The following is a 23,305-nucleotide window of genomic DNA, read 5'->3' as shown; positions in this document are numbered from 1 at the left end:
GGCGGCGGGGCGACGTGGCGCATCGGGATTCACCGGGCGCGGCGGCGCGGACGTGTCCGTCGGTGGGAGGAGGTGGAGGCTAGGGTTTGGACTGCGCGAAATTTTGGGGGAAGAGGCATATTTATAGATAGGAGGAGCTAGGAGACTCCAAATGAAGCACGGTTTTTGCCCACACGATCTTGATCGAATGACCGAGAGCATGGAGGGGGTTTGGATGGGTTTTGGGCCACTTTGGAAGGGTGTTGGGCTGCACACAAAAGAGGGCTTCGCGGTTACCCGGTTAACCGTTGGAGTATCAAACGACCTCCAAATGGCACGAAACTTGACAGGCGGTCTATCGGTGCTATACCAAGGCCGCTTGGCAAACCTCGGTCCATTCCAGAATGTTTAACACCCGCACATGAAAAGAGGCAAAAGGGGGATGCCGGGGGACATAGGAGTGTCGGATTGCAAAACAGACAACGGGGAAAATGCTCGGATGCATGAGACGAACACGTATGCAAATGAGATGCACATGATGACATGGCAATATGCAACACGCAAGCAAATAACATGGCAACACCGACGAATAACCGGCAGACACCGGGCGCATCGGATCCGGGGCGTTACACAAGATCCTTTCATCGCACCCTGGGCCAGCCAAACGCCTTGACATCCGCATGTTTAGTACCAACTGCAAGGTCCAACCCAAGTTCGACGAGTGGTTCTTATCCCCCGCCCTAGATCAGATCGAGGAGCTTAGCTTTGAAGCTAGATGATGTCGCTCTCTGCCGCCGTCCGCGCTCCGCATCATGCCAACGCTGCGCCGCGCCAGCTTCAGCTCCTGCCATCTTCCCCAGATTGATGTCGTGCCCGCCCTTCTTCTCCCTCAACTCAAGCAGCTCGACCTCTTCGACATTGTCATCTCGAAGAAGGCTATGGAGCACCTGCTCCGCAGCTGTACTACGCTCGAGTACCTTCGTCTTGAGCAGATCCACGGGTTCATTAGCCTCCACATTGCCTTGACGAATCTCCGATGGATTTATGTGTCTTGTTGGCCCCGCAACAAGACATCAATTGGGAAGAGATCACTCCAACTGTTCCACGTTATGGTCATTGAGAATGCGCCTTTCCTTGAGATATTGCTTGTATCGGATCTAGAAGGTCCAACAAAAATCAGGGTCATTGACGCGCCGAAATTGACAGCGTTGGTGTACTCGTCTGCCAAATTCTCCGAACTCTTTATTGGATCCGTAATCGTTCAGGTACAACACTCATCTTCTTCTCCGTCTTCTTGAAATTCACATTTTTAAATTTCTTCTTGATGTATTTACGATTGTCTTCCAGAAAATGATTCCCACAAGCTTGACCCAGTCCATGCGTACAGTGAAGATCTTAGCACTAAAATCTATCGACCGCAATCTGGATCAAGTTGTTGGATTCCTTACATGCTTTCCATGCACGGAGAAGCTACTCATCGAGGTGAAACTTCTTTCCTATTAGTAAACGGTAATCACAACGTAACTCAATTTTTTTCGTAATTTTCCCAAATTACGATGACAAGTGTAGTGTTCAAAACTACATCTACGCACTGCACTGAAAGAAATGTTTTTAGTATTTTTTCTCACATGATCACCTGCATCATTTTTATGCGAAATATGGCATCGGCCACATAGTGGAAGGCAACAAATGCCCAAGCTCTTCACGTGCTCCTAGTTAAATGAGAGGAAACAGAAACAGAGAGAGAGAGAGGGAGAGAGAGAGAGGGTGAAAAAATATCACTAGCCAGCCAACCCTATCGTATGAGTGAATGATATTGGTACCTCTTGATGACAAGGCAATCTTATGCAGCCAGCTGCTCTAATATGTTCTCTTCTTTTGCAGATAAAAAAGACCCGAAAGTGAAAAATGTGCAGCACTACAACAATCTCATCGAATGCCTTGATCTCCATCTTACAGAAATTGATTTGATCGACTATCAAGGCAGCACATCTGAGATTAAATTGGCCAGGTTCTTTGTTCTGGAGGCAAGTGTGCTCAAGGTAATGAGGTTTGGCGTTCTCTGGCGCAACAATAAATGGCGTGCTGATCACCGCAAGCGTCTAAGCCTAAATGACAAAGTCTCCGCAGAAGCTGAATTTGTTTTTGAAAGATCAAGTGGCCAGAGACTCGAAAACTTATTTGCCCATTAGTGACTTGTCAGGGCGGTGGATTTTAGTTTGTACGATAACGCTGCATCCACCTAAAGTAACGAAAGTTCTTACATGAACTTCCTAGCAATTCTCTCTTCCTAGGTGCAGCATTACTCCTAACATTTGTAATATCAGTTTGAAACTTGTAATATTGCCGTGTCCTATTCCTGCGTTTTCAAAATCCTGCAAATCAAACAGGTCCTGAGTTGGTGATGATGTTGTGCCTCCCATCTTTCACCAGTAGCCGTCAGATCTAGATCTGACGCATACAAACCAAGCTTCTCCATTTTTGCAAAAAGTTGCCCGCACTTGTTCCCTATTTACAAACAACTCCTTGTCTCTCACAATCAGCCTTATCTCCTCCCCACCACATCTAGAAGGCCGTGGAAAAATCTGGCGCGATGGCCGCTGCCGGAGCAGTCCACCCCCAATCTTGGTGTTCCGTGCAATGCACGGGCATCTATGCACGGGAAATTATGTCGAACAGGGCTAGTTGTAAGCAGGCTAGCTCTACAGCCATGATGATAGTGACTGCAGATGGTGAGGCTGACTATGGTATGCCGAACACGGCGCCTATACTCAGGTGTCATCTCCGGCGCAGGGTCTTGTCACTTCACTGTGAGGAGCAGCACGTAATAATTTGACCAACGGGTAGTACAGTGCTAGTACTCCTAGGAGTACTACATTGGTAGTACTACTACTAGTACTAGTAGCACCACCGTCTGGATTTAGGAGTACTATCACGTCCATCTGGATTTTAGTATTTGACTAGCAATATCTAGTAATGCATGTCACAAAAAATGTACTACTCCCTCTGTAAATAAATACATGGTGTTTTATTCCTATCGGCGAGAGAACTTAATGTTTTCTTGCTAACTAGAGTCTTAATAGGATTACATGCAATGAACTAAACACTGCATGTCATGTTTGGTAGTCTCAAGTTATTGAAAGCATGCACGGCCCACATCTCTCATTGGTTGATATGTCACGAAATAAGAAACAAGGAGGGAGTTAATGCACCGTGCCTAAGTGTTTTGGGATTATTTGGTTTTCGTAATGTGACTTACACAACATTTTTGTTTACATGCATTAACATTTTATTAGTTAAATCAAAGGTCAAAACTTGGCGCAAAATGCAAAGGGGACCAATAAACCAGTAAACATCAAACTTCTCTCATTTGGCCCCAACTAGAGGTCCGGTGAGATAACTATACTGCACCGGCATAGAGGGGGGCGCAGCTTCATTGACTTACGGCAACTGCCTTTGGGTGAATGACACGTGGGCCCAGGGGGTGGCTGGCCCACCTATCATACAGCCAAAGGCAGGTGCAGTAGAGGGCCGAGGAGTAATACGAAATCCTACGCACCTACGCACGCTAACCAAGGGAAAGAGTGATCACTCGAATCACAAGATCAGTTGACTAGTAGAAGCTAAGCTAGACCCATGGAGGCGATGAGCGCGAGCATCAGCCAGCTGTGCCAGATGGTCCACGACGCCGGCCTGCGGCCCGGCAACGAGGAACGTCTCCAGGTAGTATTGCTTGAGGCCGGCAGGGCAAGGGGCCGCTTGGACGACAGCTTCGTCTCCTTGTTCGACGAGGTCCTCGTTGGTTTCCTCGACAAGTTCACCGTCGTCAAGAAGCTCGCGGACGACTTTGACGTAAGCCTTCAGCCGACGCGCCCAGGCTCTGCGATGCCCGCCACCCTCAACGGCCACTATGGTGACAACCTCTTTGACGCACTGGTGGCCCTGCGACTGCCCACCGTCGCGCCGGAGAATGTCCACCTTGAGGTCGCGCTCGCCGCGCAGCGCCTGGCGCAGCAAGACACCATGGACATAATCACCCACGTCTACGCGCATGCAAGAGGAGGAGATACGACGCTGGCCTTCTTGGACCGCAAGGCAACCTTGGATGCACTGTTCAGAAGCACGTTGAGCTCGCCGCCAACGTCGCTGCTCCTCACACGTCGGTTGGTGACCCGGCGCACTAGGGAGTGAGGATGTCATTGATGGATCCGTATGTATTTTTATCTTTCCGTCAAATCCATGTAGTAGTATATGATACTACAGTAATTATATTACCTTTGGCATCAACTTCATAATTTTCGTACGTACTCCATGCATGAAAGGCGCTAGAACCAAACTTCTCATTACTCTAGGCAAAATCGTTATTTTCTATCTATCGATCGCGCCATGGAGCAGAACCAAATTTTACAAGTTACGAGTTCACAAAGAAAAGCCTGCCGTGTTCGCGTTGCACCCCCACACGGTTGGTCCGGCACGCCTCTCAAGTGGGAATGCGTGCGGTGTTGCATTTTCACTTACAAGTGGGACCGTAGTTGAGCAAACCGACTATCGGCAAACCCCCACCCCGCCCACCGCGCGGTGGCTGAGAAAACAGGAGGGAGAAGAGATGGCTGTAGCATGGACTCCAAGAAAATTGGTGTTGGATGGGACTTGTGTGGGTGGCATGTGCCGTAGTGCTAGACGTGAATGCTAGTTATGGCCCATGCCACCCCACTATATCGAGCCTATATCGAGGTATAGTACGTAGAACAAATTTCCTGCAGTTCGTGCTCAGCACTCCTCTATCTTTCTTCTCAGCCAGCCAGCGGACGCGCGGAGCCCATCGTCTGTTTGCTCACATGCGGTCCCACATGTCAGTGAAAACGCAAGCGGACCCACTGAACCTGCACATCTTTCACCTCGACGTGCTGGTGATGAAAAACAAATCCAAGAAAGATCTTCGGTGGCTGCTTTTGGAGTTACTCAAGAGTAGTAAGATTCTATTTACAGTTTAACCCAAGATGCACATCTCGTGGCTTCAACTTATCAACTACCACTCTATTTTCTTTCATGACATGACCTGGATGCTGGATGTCCCACGTGTCGGCAAAAGGAGGAAGAACCCGACCAAATCTTCGGTTGTGCTCTCGGATTAGACTAGTTGTGCTAACTTAAAAAATTTATTGTGTACTCCCGTTTCAAAATACTTGACTTCCATTTGTCCAAAAATGGATGTGCCTATATACTAAAACATGTCTAGATACATATATATTTTGACAAACATGTCTAGATACATGTGTAGAAGCCATGTATTGTGCAACATTTTGACAAACATGTCTAGATACATGTGTAGAAGCCATGTATTGTGCAACAGAGGGAGTAGAATGGATGCAAGTTTTTGTATTGGGAAGAAGAGTACATCCATATATTAATAGAGCATTGGAGTTGGCCTTACAAATGGGACCGCAGTTGAGGAAACCGACTATCGGCAAACCCCCACCTCGCCCGCCGTGCGATGGCTGAGTTAGAGAAACGATGAGGTTGAAGAGATTGCTCTAGCACGGACTCCAAGAAATTTCGTGTCAGATGGAAGTCGTGCTGGTGGCGTGTGCCGTACTCCTGGACGTGAATGCTTGTTCTGGCCTTACTATATAGTACTACTAGTATCGAGGATTCGAGGTGCTGGTTACGTATGGCTACAGTAAAAACACCCGCACGACGCGCAAAGCATGTGAAGCTAGTACAAATAGTGTACTACTATTGTTGATGATTGGCCTCATCCGATAACCTATTGCAATGCACGTACAATTATGTATTCGGAAAATATTTTTTTGCCTCCTCACACCACTCACTCACAGAAGCAACTCGAAAGCCATTCATAAATTTAGTAAGTTTATCACAGACATATCATTTTATTACATACAACATGTCATCAACCCACATTGACAACGAGGATACATTATAATACTAAAGTTTTCACCACACAACAAATAACAAGCAATGAAATGAACTTCAACTCAACCATTCCTCGGTGTTGGAAACGCTTGCTTTGAACCACAAGTGATTCTCTGGGACGGGCCATCCATTGTCGATCTGGAGACCAACGCAGGACTGATCATCCAGGCTGAAGCGGCCTACTATATCAGTACCAGGGTAGGGAACCACCCAAATGTCCGGGGTATAGACACAGTTGCTTCTCATAAATGGTAGTAACGTTGTGTCAACAGCAGTTGGATCGCCTTTCACCATCATTGGATAGTTTTGTCCAAGGAAGAGCAAATTTTCTCCAAGACTATCAATTTTGTACCAGGGAGAAGGAGTTGGCGCTAGCACATTAGTATCCATCCCGAATACCATGCAACGGGTGTTGGAATAGGTCCGAAGAGTGCGACCATGGGAGACTACACCTGCTTCCTTAGCAGTAACATCATCAGTGGGCTGTATACACACGAGAAGAGGTGATCCATCAGAATTAGTTGCCAGGCGCCAAATAGTATATGGGCGTTGCTCGTCCTCATGCTCGTGATCATCACCATCATCATCTCCCCCTTGGTTATAAAAATCTTCAAGTATAGGTGGTGGAATGTTCACAGGACCTTGGAAACACAAGAAGAAGGTTAATTAGCAAGGCTGTCCATAGTGGGGGTAACATAAGTAGTATCATGCACTTGGGACTCGCAAACATGCTTATGTGGCAGGCAATTAAGGAAGAGAGAGATGGTTATAGTAACCTAGGTAGATACCATAACATAATAAATGTGATGCTACTATGTGTCATGCATGACAATAAATGAGACCACCTATGATACTAATCTAAGATACTATGCACTATAGAGGTAGTAACATAAACTAGTAACATATGCATGTTACTAGTCTAAGTTACTCCCCACTATGACCAGCCTTGCTAACCCGCATGCATGTGGATGAAACAATTATAATTACGGTGGAAGACAAACATACCGAAACAACGAGGATGCCATGCAAAAACAGTGCCACGAGTGGTGGCAGCAAACACAAGGTCCCCGTATTCAATTGCATCACAGTACTCATCCGTATACAGAAACTGATTTTTGAGCAATATCCATCCAGTCAAACCACTGACGACGGCAACAAGCTTGTCGAAGATAGCAACAACTTCATAGTTGTTGTAATTCCAAGAGCGGTTGGGGACTCGAGAAATTGCTATCTTCCGTAGAAGACAGTCACCATGATTGTATTTGAACGTGCGTACAATACCGGTGTGCTCAACCTCTGGGCAGTCTGCTGAGATTTTTGGAAGTGGAACCCGGTCACGAGTGTACACATTCACCAGTTCCCACTCGCAATTGGACCCAATGTAAACAACCCAATCTCCATTTGCGCCTGCCCAAGCCTTGCCCTCAAGCAATGGCATCTTAACATCATACGTATCATTATCAAGCGACATCAACTTGCACAGGGCGAGGCCTCCATTGTGATGGCGCCAGTCATCAGGGTCACGGCGAAGAAGATAGGGGAGATCAAACCGCTCTTTGACTCTTGGGTTCCTTGTAATGATGTTATTAGTTGAGTCGAGAATGGGCTTGAACGAACCTGCCATGCTAGCCGAGGTGATGACGTCGCAGCGATCAATGAGTTCCTCCACCACGTCATCTTTCAGATCGGGGCAAGAATAATGGGGTCGTTTCCATCCTGTTCCCTCCATGGAGAAGACGATCGAACAATGGCAGAAGAAAGCGTGAAGGGCTGAAGGAAAATGGAGGAGGGAGAGGAAGAGCGTGCGACAACAGTTCCAAATCGAGAGGGAAAGTGAAGCATCGGTGGACGGTTGCCAGTTTGCCACGGTTCACGAAGGGGCGCCCCGGCCTACACGTCGGTTCAAAAATACTCCTACTACTCACCATCATCTCACTGATATGTGGAACGGGACCACATGTCAACGAGACATGGTGTGTAATTTCTCGTGCAAAATGCGATCTGGCCGCGTTGGCCCGAGGTGCCGCATTAGTTATCGGCCTATATTTTTTTAATGGCGCGCCGTTCAGTTTTGAAGCACGACTAACTGGTACTGTACGCAGAGAAAATATAAACTACTCTACCACTACTCCACCTCCAGTACTAGTAGTATAAAGAAGATATATAGGCTGGAGCTTCAGCGCTTTCTTGCCAAGGGCTGCCCACTTGCTTCTCACACTACCACCCTCTCTCCAGATCTAAAAAAGACGGCCCCTCTCTCCCTCCTCACCGGTGGTCACAGATCCGCCGGGGAAGAAAAAGAGGTGCAGCATTGACGAACTCGTCGTCGGCGAGCGAGGTCACGCACTGACGACAAGGCCGTCCTCTCAGACCTAGCGCCCGTGCGGGATCGCTGTCGTAGTGTGTGCAGAGGACGACCACCACGAGCGAAGCCACTTCCCGCCGACCATCAGGTATGCTACCTCTTTTCGAACCATACCCTTGTTCTATTGCCCCATCTGGCACGTCGTTGCATGTGGATCTTTTTCCACTCCACCATCTTCCCAATTTGCTATCCTCTACTCTGCTGGCCACGCAGACGAAAACCATAATTTGCACTATTAAAGGAAACCCTACTTCATGCAGACTAATGCATGTCTGGGTTGAATAAGGAAAGGAAGGGAGACTGTACTGTCCAAGAGAGTAGGCATCAAACCCGCATCTAGGTTGAAAAGGGGAAAATCAGTAGCTAAGGAACAAGTCTCGTGTCTCTTGGTTGAAGAAGGGTAGAAAGGCATGACAACGCAATAGAGAATGACCAAGTCGATTGGTTTGTTGTCCTCACATAGGAAAAAGGTGGCTAAAGAGAACAAAAATGGGACGTAATCCACATATGCTGCCTGGATATTTGTTGCTCTGGGCAACCATACCTCCCTCACCACTCTGCGTCCGTGGAGGTACATCGTACTGGTGTGCCCACTGTCCGAATGGGCCTCCCATGCTCTTATTGCCACTTTTTTTGCTGTTAGTATAACGCCAACAGTCAAGTCAAGCAATGCTACTACTAAAGTGATGCCACATTTAACTAATGCTGCTCTCAGTCTAATGCCACAGATAAATTTAAGCAGTGCCGTTTAATGTCACTGGATCATTTCAGGGTTAGCTGTTGAATGTATTAAAGATTTTTTAGCTAAGGCATTCTAATGCTGTTGCACAGCCAGTATACTAACGATGAAACTTGTTACTACCTTCAGATTTTTTCACTATTAATGCTTATAGATTACATACCTCACTTTCATGAGATAAGTTAATTTTTTTGTACAGTGTCACCAAAATGCCAAGGCGCTGATGTCATTTTATTTTGGTTAAACTGCACAGACAATTATGAAGACAAGAGGAAAGGTCAAGAGTGGGCACCTCCTCTTTCGGCTGTTCTCTTGATTATCAAGAGGAAAGATCAAGTTTCTATGTTTGATCGATTATCAAGATTGGGATAGCAATTTTTAAGGTCCCCCCGAGTTCGAAATGATATTTACCTTGGAGGTACATGGTTTGCAATTTTTTTGTACTGTCATTAGTTAATAATGCTAGTTACCTTCAGACTTTTGTATTTGGTTTAATGCTCATGCACAACTAGTATACCAATGCTGAAACTTGTTACCTTTACATTTTGTATTGTTAATTCTTATCGAAACCTTCCAGTGCTAGAGTTTATTGAAATCTGTTCAGTAAAACCATTGTACTGTACCCTATAATAAACTAACTACTCTACTATTGCACTAGCCACTGGATTAGTGTATATTTGTAGTATTCGAATGGTGTTGCATTAGCGTATGGACATAAATAAAGTGTGGCAAGCTTTCCCAGATATGTGCTCAAGAAAACTACTACCTGTTTTTCTAAATACTAGACGTTTGGGTACTTTAAATTGAACCGCGAAAACGTCTTATATTAAGGAACAGAGGGTGTAGAGTTCACTCAAATTATCCCGGTGAAGCTAGTCACACCTTTGTTAAAATTAATGTTCATTATGTTATCGGAGGAGGTCTGTATGTTTGTCTCTAATGCCTGTCTACTACATACCCGACATCATGATGTAATGTTAAGTCATTTCCTTTTGTACAGTGTAACTAAATTGTCAAGGCGGTGATGGCATTTTATTTTAGTAGAACTGCACAAAATTTGCTTAAAAGAAGAGGAAAGGTCAGGAATGGCTCAGTTTTTCAAAAAAAAACTATGTATGCCTTCCTGACATTAGCCGTTGTTGCTTTATTTATTCCTTCAAATAGGTGGTTAGAAACAATCTTGCTACCTTTTCCCATTAAGAAATTGGAATGCTTATATTTGTCAGTCTATGCTTCAACTAGTGCCACTTTTATAGTAATCACACTTTCAATATCTATGCAAACAGGGATGCTCGATTTTAGTGGAGCTGCACAAAAAGTCCAACTGGTTCAACATTAGGAGCATGTTTTTTCCAAACCTTTATCCAATTGGTGGCACTATGAGCTGTTCATTACGAAGGTACATGGTTTGCTACTATATTGCTACTCTTTTTGTACTGTCATTTGGTAGTAATACTAGTGGTTTGCATGTGAATTTATTGGCAGGGTGGACCTACATTGGAGGTGCAGGACAGGATTCAATGATTGGATGCTCAATTTCGGTTGTATCGATTTCACCTCATCCATCACTGCGAACATGGTGTGGTATATGTTTACTAGCTTCTTGATATTTGTGCAGACAGAGATGTCTGCCCGTTGCTATTTGGCAAACAAACAAAGTGTCCGCAATTTTGGTTGAACTGCACAAAAGAATAGTATAGTCACTGCATGCAGTGCCATTTGAAAATAGACACAAAGATTGGATAGTCACTTCATGGAATGCAGAAAAGTAGTACTGTACTATTTACTGGCCAACACTTGGTGCTTCATTGCTTTGGTCTGATTATACAATGGGCATCATTTTCCCTAAGTTAAAGTTTGTATTCCAAAAATATTCTCGCGGTGTGATCGAGAGAAGACCAAATCATATTGCAGTGGATGTTCCTCCATCATGTGTGGTTCATTCTCATGGTTCCAGCTGTTGGTGAAACCACTTACGTTTGCAAGAGGAATTGTAGACTTCACAAACAAATTTGTCTTTCAGTCTGTACTAAATGTTGGCCAAGAGAAGCATCCATATTAGTAGGAAGAAGAGTTGTTTTTTCTAGATCTTTGCTTTTGGAGCTACATATTTGTATATGATCTGTGAATCATTGAGATGCATTAACATGTTGATCTTATGTATGGGAATCGTACTAGTTAGTTTTAGTTGCGACGCAAGATCCAAAGTGGCTGATCTTTGCTTTTGGAGCTACGTATTTGTATATGATCTGTGAGTCATTGAGATGCATTAAGAGTTACTTATTTCTGTTTGCTCAGTGTTTACAAGTTACTGATCGATCACTAGCTAGACTACAAATGCGCACCTGGTAGTTTTATTTGCGACGCAAGATGTGAAGTGGCAGTTTTTTGAATAAAAATGCCTACCTCTGAAGAAACTTACAAGCTACACTATTGATCCTACACGGATAAAAATGCCTACCTCTGAAGAAACTGACAAGCTACACTATCGATCCTACATGGATAAATAGTGTATCACGCACGTACTACCTCCTTTCCGGTTTGCCGGGCTCAATTCAAGAAACGACCTACTCGATCCTACACGAATAAATAGCGGATCACGCACGTACTAGTACCTCCTTTCCGGTTTGCAGGGCTTAATTCAAACCTCTCACCAACCAAGGTACTCCCTCCATTCGGGTTTATTAGTCCTATGAGCAAAGCAGCAAGACCAAGGCATGGCAATAATTAACGGCATGCAGAAGTTTAAGCCTAATTAATTCCAGCGATTTAAGTGGCTGCATGCGTGCCCACGGCTGCGACTCGTTGCATGCTGCTTCGCGTACTGCCTGCGAGCGACTATGAGTGCCTGCATGCAGCCGGCCGTAATTAAGGGAGCTAACTGATGCAAAAAAAGATACGCTTTAATTGTTGCGGGCTTTTTAAATCCGTGAAATCATTATTGACAAGGAGGGAGATGATTCGAGTGCACTCGTTTGACCGCCATGCCGGCGTGCGACCCAGACGGGACGGGACGGCACAGTCATAATTTCAGTTTCCCTAGTTTTCCACGGCAAGCTGGCGCGCTAAGCCATTATGCATTGAATTCCGATGACCGTCGCGCTACCTTCCCCCTATAAGTACTGTTTCCCGGCATTCTCCAGTGCCACCGTGACCCAACTCGCCATATCCTCATAAGCCCCCACCAGCCCGACGTCGCTCGCCACGTCCGCCATGCCCCCGCCCGTCCACGGTAGGCGACGCTAGAGGCGATCACTGCCGGAACTAGTGTTTGGTTTTTCACCGGAAGGCAGATGGAGGGAGGAGGCATTCTATCTGTCTTTAGATGGCAATGCGCAGATCGAGGAGTTGTTGGAGCGCGACCGCATGGCGGAGGAGCAGGAGTTGTTGGAGCGCGATCGCCTGGCGAAGGAGCAGCGTAACGCCGATTTGCGCTGCCAGCGGGACATGGAGCAGCAGTGCACCGACCCTCTGAGTCGCGATCAGAGCGCCCACTACTGGGCCGACTACGTGGAGGCCGGCGCCCCGCAAATAGCCCTGGAGGCTGTCGGGCATGCACACGTTTGCGACGCCGATTTTTTACTACCAGCTCGTCAAGTGGGTTTCCCGCTTGGAAGCCGAAGCTTCGGTGGACCACGCCGGCATGGAAAGGGCCAACGCGCGCGAGCAACATGCCCTATCGCACCTCTGGCAAGTTCGAGGCGAGGCACAGTACGCCGGTGCCGGCATTTAGCGTGTACCGCCGGCATCGTCTAGTTAGCTAAGAGTAAGTTAGTACTTGTCTAGTGGGAGTAGATAGTTAACTTGGCTATGATGGTTGTCAACGTGGAAGTTCAGTACTCTATAGGTGCATCAGACCTGTTACTTCGCTCTAAATGTTGAACTTTCCGTTTGAACGTATGGAATGGGCTGTTATTTTTTTAAATGGGTTGTATTTGTCCTCCGCGGGTTTAGAGGCTGACTTTGGGCCTAGCAAGTTGACTCATACACAATTAGGAGATGATTGTACATGGAGAGGATGACAGTAGGGACCCGCCAAGGTCATGGCAGTACGCAAGAAAGTGCCTCCTTATTTCAAGCCAATATAAAAATGGCTCCTCCTAGTGGATTTCTGACATCTGGGTCCCATGCCATTGTCAACGTAGTCAGTAAATGAGAGAATTGCACAACGAGCGGCTGACACCAGGGACCCAGCAGCTCGCCCAATTATTTTTGTTTTGGGTTAATTTGATAAATGCCTCCGAGAAATGCCACTGCAATTTCCAAACTTTGAAAAATGCCATTTCATGCCATTTCTAGTGGCAATTTTTGAAGTCTGGAGTGGCATTTTTCAAAGTTTGCAAACTGCAGTGGCGCTTTTCAAAGTTTGCAAAAATCGCAGTGGCATTTTTCAAAGTTTGGAAATTGCAGTGGCATTTTTATGAATCGCCATAATTGGAGTGGCATTTATCTAATATGTTTTTGAGACGGAAGCAGGGTGTCAACTGGGCTGTGTGGGACACTCTGGCCTGTCTAGACAACCTTTTCTTTTATGTTTACCATAGACTAGCCCAGTAGTTTTTTTTTTCTTTTTGAAAATGGCTAGCCCTGTTTTTTTGTGATTTGTCAAGTAAGTCACTTTATTAGGCTGTTGTGCTAGACGAGGAGAGCTTCATTCGGCTGGCCGAGAAAATGGCCTATCAGTAATGAGAAATGGGTTGTACATTTTTAAAACACATCAAACGGGCAATTAGTTTCAAATATCTATTTTTCATTTCGAGATTTTAAATTGCATTGATTTTTATGCATGGACAATTTATTGGATTTTATATTGATATACATTTATTTTTAAAATCAGTCTGAATGTGATTCGAAATTTCGGGATTAAAAACAGTTCAGACCGCACCGACATATGCAAAATTTCATATAATTTTTTAACCGTGGCCACAATATGGGCTGTAAAGCTAACAAAAAGAATATGGTCTCCAAAAAACCCGTTAAGAATTAGCAAATGGGCTGTAAACTATTTGATATAATGGCAGATGGGCTGTATGCTGTTTTCCACAGATTTGAGGCTTTCCACAGATGGCCTGTATACTGTTGGATGTCCATCCAATGGCCGTCGTGCTTCTTCAATCAATGCTCTTCCCGCTCCAGCCGCTCAAACAAGCGCCGGCGGGACTGCCTGCTCCCTCCTCCCCGCGGCCGGCTGTGCTGCCGCGCAGGCCTCACTGCCCCATCATACTCCTATCGCTGGCCTAGTTATCCCTCTACTCACCCTCAATCCCACACATGTTGTTATTCTCTGGCGACGGCAGATGAACCAGTAAACCCTTGTACTCCTCCACGTCGTGTATTCCCTGGCTCCGTGTCGTTCCCTTCCTAGGCCTCGCCGTTGTCCACTGCCCTGGTGCTCTCGGCGCGGCCTGGTCAACGTGGTCAATGAACGACATCCATCGGAAGTGGACTGTACATGGAGAGGCTGACAGCTGGGTCCACGGCCGCACACAAGGAAATGTCTCCTTATTACGCGCAAAATAATGATTCCTCCACCTGACATCTGGGAACCACCGAAAGGGCCTCTATATTTCGCGAAAAAAACTTTACCACCGCTGACAGCTCGGACCCACCAGCTATATCTTCGCACGCAAGGAAGTGCCTCCTTATTACGCCCCAAAAAATTAATACTCCCCCTGCTAGATGGGACCCAGTATAGTGGGCCTACTAAGTTGACGGGGACGAAGGGCTTTGTCAACTTAGTCAATATGCACGATTCTAGCTCGACTGACCGTACGATGTCCATCCAACGGCCATAGTGCATCTTCAACCTCTGGTCTTCTTGCTCCAGCCGCCCAAAGTAGCACCGGTCGTGCCGCCTGCTCCTGCCTCCCGTGGCCGGCTGTGCTGCCGCGGAGGCCTCACCTTCCCCATACTACTCCCACCGCTGGCCAGGCCATCCCTCCACTCCACTCACCCACACCCCCTGTTATTCTGCGGCGACGGCAGCGCAGCCAAACCAGTGAACCCTCATACTCCTCTCCGCGTGGGCATCCACTACCGCGTCTTCCCCGGCTCTGCGTCGTCCCCTTCCTAGGTCTCGTCGTCGTCCACCGTCGTGGTGCTCTCGGCGCGGCGTGGTCAATGTGGTAAACGACCAATTCCATCAGAAGAATACTGTACGTGGAGAGGCTGACAGCTGGGTCCACGGCAGCCGCAAGGAAGTGCCTCCTTATTACGCGGAAAATAATTATTCCTCCACCTGACAGCAGGGACCCACCGGATGGGCCACCAGTATTTCGCGAAAAAAACGTTTGCCCCTGACTGCTGGGACCTACCCAACGGGCCACCGTATTTCGCGAAAAAAACGTTCCCCCTGCTGTCAGCTCAGACCCACTGGAAGTGCCTCCTTATTACGCACAAAAAAATGAATACCCCCCAGCTAGCTGGGACCCACCTTGGTGGGAGGCTGACTTGTGGGCCTACTAAGTTGACGGGGACGGAGGGCTTTGTCAACTTAGTCAATATAAACGATTCTAGCTCCAGTGACCATACGATGTCCATCCAACGGCCGTAGTGCTTCTTCAACCTCTGGTCTTCTTGCTCCAGCCGCCCAATGCAGTGCCGGTAGTGCCGCATGCTCCTGCCTACCATGGCCGGATGTGCTACCGCGGAGGCCTCACCGCCCCCTACTATTCCCACTGCTGGCTAGGCCCTGTGGCGACGGCAGCCTCACACCGCAGCCGAACCAGTGAACCCTCGTACTCCTCTTAGTGCGGGCTTCCACTGCCGCATCTTCCCCGGCTCCCCGTCGTCCCCTTCCTAGGCCTCGCCGTCGTCCACCGCCTTGGTGCTCTCAGCGCGGCGTTGTCAACGTGGTCAAGGAACGGCTTCCATTGGACGTGGACTGTACGTGGAGAGGCTGACAGCTGGGTCCACGGCCGCAGCAAGGAAGTGCCTCCTTATTACGTGCAAAATAATTATTCCTCCACCTGACAGCGGGGACCCACAGGACGGGCTGATGGGGTTATGTACCTAGGGTAGGGTCATGGACCTGATCCAAGTAACTTACCCTAGGACATCCCTAGAAGAGGTCGCCTTCCAGTCGACCAACGAGGATTCACTCGACTGGCCTGAAGGACTCGACCACGAAGACTCACTCGACCACCAGGAGGTCAAGAGGCACTCTGCACCGCAACGGCCTGTAATTAAGTAGACTTTATGATAGTAAAGGCACTTTATGTGGGGCGTTACCAGTAACGCCCCAGACTTAACTCACCTTAAACCCTCTCCTACGTGGGCTGGCTGGGGTCCTGGCGCACTCTATATAAGCCACCCCCCTCCACAGGCAGAGGGGTTCGGCACCTTGTAATCCATACATTCATAATCCACTCGACCGCCTCCGGGCTCCGAGACGTAGGGCTGTTACTTCTTCCGAGAAGGGCCTGAACTCGTACATCCTTTGTGCTTACAACCTCTCCATAGCTAGGACCTTGCCTCTCCATACCTACCCCCCACTCTACTGTCAGGCTTAGAACTACGACAGTTGGCGCCCACCGTGGGGCAGGTGTTTTAGCGATTTTGTGGAGAAGTTGCGATTCTTCCGAGTATTTTCATCATGGTGTCTGCTGGAGTTTTGATCGAGGGTCAAGAGATCCGTCTCGGCACTCTCACCTTCATCGCCGACGACTCAGCATGGCTCCAGGAGGCTCCACTCGACGTAGATGCGCTCCCCGTCCGCGGTGCGACGCATTTTCGCGCATGTGTCCGCGGCATTCTGCTGCGGCAACCATCGACCCAGTATCGGTCGGCTCCTCCATCTTCCATCCTCCCGGTCTCCCGCCAGCGCAAGCGCTCAGGCCGGTCGAGGCTTCAGCGATGGGTGAGTCACGCGGTGGCTCGCCAGTCGACCACTACACAAGTTGCGGCAATCGAGCCCAACGAATCTCTCTACGGCTTGTTCGATCAGTCGACTGGCTCCGGAGAGACTGCATCCGAGTGCGGAAGCAGTGATCCAGCAGCGGAAATCTTGATGGTCGACGGGCCCCACAGCCCTCCTGGCTTCGCCCGCGGTGGTGGAGCAGGCGACGGCGGCGACCCTGCTCGAGGTTACGAAGAGTACCAGCCCGAGCCACTCGACTCTCTGCAAAGAGAAGAGCTTCGCCGCAGGAACGAGGATCCCCTGCGTATTCCCATCGCAGGAGAAACCCCCGAGGCTCGTGCCTTGGAGGAGGCGCGTCTGGCCAATTTGGCCGAGCGCACTCGACTGGAGAACCTTCAGCGAGCACTCGACGAGCGCGCGCGGCAACGAGTTCCCGACACCAATCGACGTCAACTCTTCCCGCCGACTCAGGTATATCGAACCCCAATTCAGAATTTAGCAGCTGCGACCCGTATAGCAGAGTCCATTCAGCCTTCGCGGTCAGAAGCTGGCAGAGGTTTGCTGCAGATCAGGGATCTGCTCCGAGTAGCAGGAGATCAGAATTCAGCCGTGTCTCAGTCGCGCAACAGAATTCACAGTCGATCTGTCACTGTGAATACGGTTCAGTCGGCTCACAGCCCCAGATCGCCTCCGCGGCGCGAAGGGCGTGAGAATCGGCGAGATCAATATGGCGACAGACTCGACCGAGATGATAGGCGTCGAGTGCCCTATTCCCCTCCGAGGGGTGGGTCTTACGCTCCTCGGCAGCCAGATGATAGGCGTCAGTACAGTACAGGGCGTAGGGTTCCAGCTGACCCCAGAGAGCCAGGCTTCGACGCGCGATCCATTATCGTGCAAGGGTTGGTCGACCGGAACAGAGCCCATCGAGGCGCACTCGACAGAGATGTGCCCACGAGCAGTCGAGTACATGTTTCTGGTCCTGAATGTTTCAGCAGAGCCATCAGAGCCGCAGTTATTCCCCCCAATTTCAGGCTGGCAACAGGAGTCAGCAAGTTCACTGGTGAGTCTAAGCCTGAAACTTGGCTTGAAGACTACCGAGTGGCAGTTCAGATCGGTGGTGGGAACGACGAGGTGGCCATGAAGCATTTGCCCCTCATGTTGGAAGGTTCTGCCAGGGCATGGTTGACTCAATTACCTCCTAGCAGCATTTACACTTGGAAAGATCTGTCCCGAGTGTTCGTCAGAACGTTTGAAGGGACTTGCAAGCGACCAGCGGGATTGATAGAGTTGCAAGTCTGTGTGCAGAAAACCAATGAGACTCTAAGAGAGTATATTCAGAGGTGGATCACTTTGCACCACACTGTGGAAAATGTCTCTGACCATCAGGCAGTATGCGCCTTCAAAGATGGCGTCAAGAACAGAGAACTGAGTTTGAAATTTGGTCGAACCGGTGACATGACCTTGAGTCGGATGATGGAGATTTCTACCAAGTACGCCAACGGCGAAGAAGAAGACCGACTCCGAAGCGGCAAGCACAAGCCGAGTCAGTCGGAAAAAGGAAACACCAGTCGGAAACAGAAGCGGAAGGCTGAACCGGCAGCTCCTGGAGAGGCTCTGGCCGTGACTCAAGGAAAGTCTAAGGGGAAACCAAAAGGATCCTGGAACCCCAAGAAGGTGAAGGATAAAGAAGGGAACGACGTGATGGATATGCCGTGCCACATTCACACGAAGAAAGATGAAGAGGGGAATATCATTTACCCAAAGCACACCACTCGCCAATGTCGACTCCTGATCCAGCAGTTTCAGGGAAAACAGTCTAAGGACAAGGAGAAGGAGTCGGACAAAGCCGAAGACAAAGAGGACAGTGAGGGAGGATATCCGCATATCAACTCCACTCTGATGATCTTCGCAGATGTGGAAAGCAGAAGTCGACTGAAAGTGATTAACCGAGAGGTTAACATGGTTGCCCCAGCAAAGGCAAATTATCTGAAGTGGTCCCAAACACCCATCACATTCGACCAATCTGATCACCCGACTCATATTGCCACCCCTGGGAGGCAAGCTTTGGTGGTCGATCCAGTTGTCGAAGGCACTCGACTGACAAAGGTGCTGATGGACGGTGGAAGTGGGCTGAATCTGTTATATGCAGACACGTTGAAAGGTATGGGCATTCCGATGTCCCGACTGAGCACTAGTAACATGAGCTTCCATGGAGTTATACCAGGGAAGAAGGCCGAGTCACTCGGCCAGATAGCTTTGGACGTAGTGTTTGGCGATTCAAAGCATTTCCGCAAAGAAAAGTTGACGTTTGAGGTCGTGGATTTTCAAAGTGCATATCATGCCATTTTGGGGAGACCAGCCTATGCACGGTTCATGGCTCGACCATGTTACGTGTACCTCAAATTGAAGATGCCCGGTCCCAAAGGTGTGATCACTGTCACCGGCGATAGGAAAAAGGTGGAGGAGTGCTTTCAGAAGGGCTCCAAGATTGCCGATTCCCAAGTGACAGCGGTCGAGTTCGAAGGATACAAGCAAAACGCAGATCCGAGTGACTTGCTGCGATCCAAGAAGCCCGCCACAGAATCTGCATTCCAGTCGTCCGGTGAGACGAAGCCTGTTCACATTCACCCGACCGACCCCGAAGCAGCTCCGACCCGCATCTCCACAACACTCGACCCAAAATAGGAAGAAGCGCTCATCCAGTTCCTCCGTGAGAACTGGGACATTTTTGCATGGAAGCCCGCTGACATGCCAGGTGTTCCCAGGGGACTGGCTGAGCATCGCCTAAGAGTCGACTCGTCTGCAAAGCCAGTCAAAGAACATCTTCGGCGGTCCGCCGTCCAGAAGAGAAAGGCCATCGGTGAAGAAGTGGCTCGACTGTTGGCGGCAGGATTTATCCGAGAGATATTCCACTCCGAGTGGCTCGCTAATGTCGTCATGGTTCCTAAGAAGGACAAGTCGCTCCGAATGTGCATTGATTTCAAGCACATCAACCGGGCCTGCCCGAAAGATCACTTTCCTCTCCCTCGCATAGATCAAATTGTTGACTCGACCGCGGGATGCGAGAGGTTGTCTTTTTTAGATGCTTACTCCGGGTACCACCAGATCCGTTTGTATGGGCCCGATGAAGTAAAAACAGCTTTCATCACTCCATTCGGGTGCTTCTGCTATATCACCATGCCATTCGGCCTCAAGAATGCCGGAGCCACATTTATGCGAATGATCCAGAAGTGTCTACTCACTCAAATCAGTCGGAATGTGGAAGCTTATATGGATGATATTGTTGTCAAGTCACGAAAAGGTTCCGACCTGCTCGCTGACCTCGCCGAAACATTTGCCAACCTCAGAAGGTATGATATCAAGCTCAATCCATCAAAGTGCACATTTGGAGTTCCTGGTGGCAAGTTACTCGGTTTTCTCGTTTCCGAACGGGGAATCGACGCCAACCCAGAAAAGATTGGCACTATTCTCCGAATGAAACGCCCTGTGCGAGTGCACGATGTCCAGAAGCTTACTGGATGCTTGGCCGCATTGAGTCGATTCATCTCACGACTCGGTGAAAAGGCATTGCCTCTTTACCGACTGATGAAGAAGGCTGACAAGTTCGAGTGGACTCCAGAAGCTGATGCAGCGTTTGCCGAGCTAAAAGCTCTGCTCTCCACCCAGCCGGTGCTTGCTGCTCCAATCAGCAAAGAGCCTCTGTTGCTCTACATCGCAGCCACAGGACAGGTTGTCAGTACTGTGCTAACGGTCGAGCGGGAAGAAGAAGGAAAAGCTCTCAAAGTTCAGCGCCCAGTGTATTATTTGTCTGAAGTCTTGACTCCATCCAAGCAGAGATATCCTCATTATCAGAAGCTTGTGTATGGAATATACATGACCACAAAGAAGGTTGCTCATTATTTCTCTGACCATTCAATCACAGTCGTCAGCGACGCTCCACTATCAGAGATTTTGCACAACAGAGATGCAACTGGTCGAGTGGCCAAATGGGCGATTGAACTTCTTCCCCTTGATATCAAGTTTGAGGCAAAGAAAGCCATTAAGTCCCAGGCAATAGCAGATTTCCTCGCCGAGTGGATCGAACAGCAGCAGCCGACTGAAGTTCACTCGGAGCATTGGACCATGTTTTTCGATGGTTCTAAGATGTTGAATGGTTCCGGTGCTGGGGTTGTCCTGGTTTCCCCCAGAGGAGATAAGCTCAGATATGTGCTCCAGATTCACTTTGATTCTTCCAACAATGAGGCAGAATATGAGGCCCTCCTATATGGGTTGCGTATGGCCATTTCACTCGGCGTCCGTCGCCTAATGGTCTATGGCGACTCGGATTTAGTGGTCAATCAGGTGATGAAAGAGTGGGACGTGAGAAGCCCAGCCATGACTGGATACTGCAGTGCAGTGAGGAAGCTGGAGAAAAAGTTCGAGGGGTTGGAGCTCCATCATATACCCCGACTGAAAAATCAAGCAGCTGATGATCTAGCAAAGATAGGTTCCAAGAGAGAAGCCATTCCGAGTGGTGTGTTCTTGGAGCATATACACACTCCGTCAGTCAAAGAAGATCCTTTCACCGAAGAAACTCCGCAGCCCAAGAGTGCCACAGATCCGACTGAAGTTGAAGTCCCAGCGGTGGTCGACTTGATCATGGAGGTTTTGGTAGTCATTCCCGACTGGACGATTCCGTATGTCGCATATATCTTGAGGAAAGAGCTTCCGGAGGATGAGGAAGAGGCTCGACAGATCGTCCGTCGATCTAAGGCCTTTACCGTCATCAAAGGACAATTATACAGAGAGAGCACGACTGGAGTCGGTCAGAAGTGCATAACACCAGAAGAAGGTCGACTCATCCTCAATGATATTCACTCGGGGACCTGTGGTCATCATGCGTCCTCCCGGACCATCGTGGCCAAAGCATACCGAGCCGGATTTTACTGGCCCAAGGCGAATGAGATGGCAAAGGAGATAGTGGACAAGTGCGAGGGATGTCAGTTCTACTCGAATATGTCGCACAAACCTGCGTCAGCTTTGAAGACCATCCCACTCGTCTGGCCTTTTGCAGTTTGGGGGCTGGACATGGTCGGCCCTTTGAGAACAGGACGAAGTGGCTTCACGCATGTACTGGTGGCAGTCGACAAGTTCACCAAGTGGATCGAGGCTAAACCAATCAAGAGCCTCGACACCGGTACTGCTGTTAGCTTCATCAGGGAACTAATATTCAGATATGGAGTCCCGCACAGCATCATTACGGATAATGGGTCGAACTTTGACTCAGAGGAATTCAGAACCTTCTGCAACTCCCAGGGCACACGGGTCGACTACGCATCAGTCGCCCATCCGCAGTCGAATGGACAAGCAGAGCGAGCTAATGGACTGATTCTCAAGGGACTGAAGCCGCGACTGATGCGTGATCTCAAACACGCGGCTGGAGCTTGGGTCGACGAACTTCCATCTGTACTCTGGGGACTGCGGACCACGCCCAATCGGTCGACCGGAAGAACTCCATTTTTCCTGGTCTATGGAGCCGAAGCAGTCTTGCCGAGTGATCTTCTCCACAATGCTCCTCGAGTCGAAATCTACAACGAAGCAGAAGCTGAACAAGCGCGGCAGGACGCAGTCGACCTTTTAGAGGAAGAAAGGGAGATGGCTCTGATCCGGTCGACCATCTACCAACAAGATCTGCGCCGTTTCCACGCCCGAAATGTGAGAGGTCGAGCCTTCCAGGAAGGAGATTTGGTTCTCCGAGTGCATCAGCACAAACCACACAAGCTTGCTCCTTCTTGGGAAGGCCCCTTCATCGTCACCAAGGTTCTCCACAACGGGGCGTACCGTCTTTACAACGTCGAGCATAATATCGACGAGCCCCGAGCTTGGAACGCCGAGCTACTCCGCCCATTTTACACTTAAGTTTTATCACTCGGATGAGTTGCAATAAAGTACTTCTGTAGTTCATGGGTTTAGAAATAATAGTGTCATCACTTTTTATTTTTGTCCATATAAAAACTGCCCCTCAGTGGGTGGCTTAGCCGCGAATCCGTTTCGCCTAAGTTTGTAAAAATCCTATCGAGTGGTGAGCCAGACTCTCACTCGGAGGCTTAGCTGCGAATCCGTTTCGCCTAAGTTTATCAAAATCCTACCGAGTGGTAAGCCAGCCTTCCACTCGGGGGCTTAGCTGCAGTCCAAGGACTCGCCTAAGTTTATCAAAATCCTACCGAGTGGTAAGCCAGCCTTCCACTCGGAGGCTTAGCTGCGACCTCGTGCTCGCCTAAGTTATAAAAATCCTACCGAGTGAAGAGCAATCCTCTCACTCGGGGGCTTAGCTGCAGCTTCGTGCTCGCCTAAGTTTAGCAAAATCCTACCGAGTGGTAAGCCAGCCTTCCACTCGGGGGCTTAGCTGCAGTCCAAGGACTCGCCTAAGTTTATCAAAATCCTACCGAGT

The sequence above is a fragment of the Triticum aestivum genome, chromosome 2B (assembly GCF_018294505.1).
Source record: "Triticum aestivum cultivar Chinese Spring chromosome 2B, IWGSC CS RefSeq v2.1, whole genome shotgun sequence".
NCBI classification, from domain to species: Eukaryota; Viridiplantae; Streptophyta; class Magnoliopsida; order Poales; family Poaceae; genus Triticum; species Triticum aestivum.
Note: the sequence above shows the minus strand (reverse complement) of the source record.